Here is a 1,885-nt window from a genome sequence, read left to right as displayed (position 1 = left end):
CTTCGAGTTAGGATGATTATCCATGACAATTGCTCCCGTCATACGCTCCAAGAGAATAATTGGCGTGTTGTTAGTTCAGAGAGATTGGTGATGTGTACATTACCAAGCACGCAGAGCACATTGAGCTATTGACTGGTGAATCTCACATGGAAATCTGACTAAGCTAGTTGATTTTATCATATGGAATCGATGACACTGCAACTGTATTTTATTCAAAATTTTATGGGATTAGTCGTCAGTGGTTGGTTCGCATAATAGAATTCAGTAGTTTTCCATGGTACGCCAACTCGGAAACTAATTTCTGTCCCTGCAAAGTTAAACATTAATGCAATTCGGAACGAAAGTTACTTTGTTGAAATATTTGCCTCTAATCATGAAAAGGGAACCAGTGCAATAGTACCAATAAGCAGAATAAACAGACGTATAGAAATAAAATAACAGTAAACAAACAACGGAATATATTCAACCACAAGAAAGTTAGTTAACAGAATCAGAATTATAAGCACACCAAAAAAAATTTAGTGACGTCGTCATACTACATGAGAGAGCGTCCAACACAGAGTGTACATCCCAGGCAGTAGGCAAGCCACTACGTTCATGAAACTTCCTGGCAGATTAAAACTGTGTGCCTGACCGAAACTCGAACTCGGGACCTTTGCCTTTCGCGGGCAAGCTGTGAGGACGGGGCGTGAGTCGTGCCTGGGTAGCTCAGTTGGTAGAGCACTTGCCCGCGAAAGGCAAAGGTCCCGAGTTCGAGTCTCGGTCCGGAACACAGTTTCTGCGAGGAAGTTTCATATCAGCGCACACTCCGCTGCAGAGTGAAAATCTCATTCTGGCACTACGTTCATGTTTTTATTGGACTGTCGTTTTCCTTGGGAGATTAATAAAAGAAAAATTTTATTTATTATTTAAATTAAACTATTGAACATTATCTCGAAATAAGTGATTATTAGGCTCCTGATCAGTAATATTCAGGGAATTTGAGGGCGGTTAAAGATAGGTGTCCGACCAAGTCAATCAACACAGTATTTCTGTTTTATGCAAACACCGAAAAACAGGAAAGGTGCTAATTGTCCATTAAACAACAGTCAGAATTTTTTGGTTTACGATGGCAACATTACACACAATTTCCATTTAGTTTTAACCAACATTATCTACTTCTCTCATTTCAAGAACCACACTGTTCACAAAAAGATGAAGCCAAGGAAACAAAACCATAACACAAGATACTTAAGTTACGATTCTGGTTCCTCCTTTACACTCTTCCTCCCTTTCTTTGCTGCTCTTCTGTCTTCTTCGATCTCCATATCACATTATCGATAGTAGGTAGCCACTCTTATACATTTAAGTCTCCAGAGATCAAACCGGGAGTCGTCCGGGCCAAATATGGTTGTTTGATATTAACTTGTAAGCGATCAGAGCCACATAGTATCCATTGACTTGGGTTGGGCCTCACGTCTCTCTAACTCACGTAGTGTGCTTTATTTCGAACCTGTGTAGAAACTTCGCACCACTTTTGTACACGCTGCGTCTTCCATCGTTACTTCTTCAAAGACGATATATCTTGAGCTCTTTGTTTTGGGCCTGTTAGCTTTTGTTTTCGTAAGATTTACAGTGATACTTGACATTTGTCATTCTTCTTGTGGCCACCTGGGCCATACGTTAATTTTACCAACACAATAAATCTAGTTACAGTACTACTACGGTTTATAACAATTTAATGTGCTCCTTCTATCATGCATGCAGTGCACTTTCGGCTACGTTAAATGCAGTGTGTCATCTAGCCCACGACTTCTTGTGCCCATTGTACGAGAAGATGAAAAAACGAAAACAATGCCTTGAGTAGCGTTGTCAGGATAGTTGAAAGGATAAACGAAAAGATAGA

The 1,885-nt window shown here is 40.1% G+C and overlaps 1 non-coding gene across 1 annotated transcript; it reads left to right on the top strand.

The window, feature by feature from the left end:
* The first annotated feature begins 697 nt into the window (after positions 1–697).
* Trnas-cga lies at positions 698–772 on the top strand. Its single transcript has one exon. It is a non-coding gene; the product is annotated as a tRNA-Ser (tRNA).
* Positions 773–1,885: the final 1,113 nt, after the last annotated feature.

The sequence above is a fragment of the Schistocerca piceifrons genome, chromosome 6 (genome assembly GCF_021461385.2).
Source record: "Schistocerca piceifrons isolate TAMUIC-IGC-003096 chromosome 6, iqSchPice1.1, whole genome shotgun sequence".
Taxonomy (NCBI): Eukaryota; Metazoa; Arthropoda; class Insecta; order Orthoptera; family Acrididae; genus Schistocerca; species Schistocerca piceifrons.
This window is presented reverse-complemented; position numbering and strand designations above follow the sequence as displayed.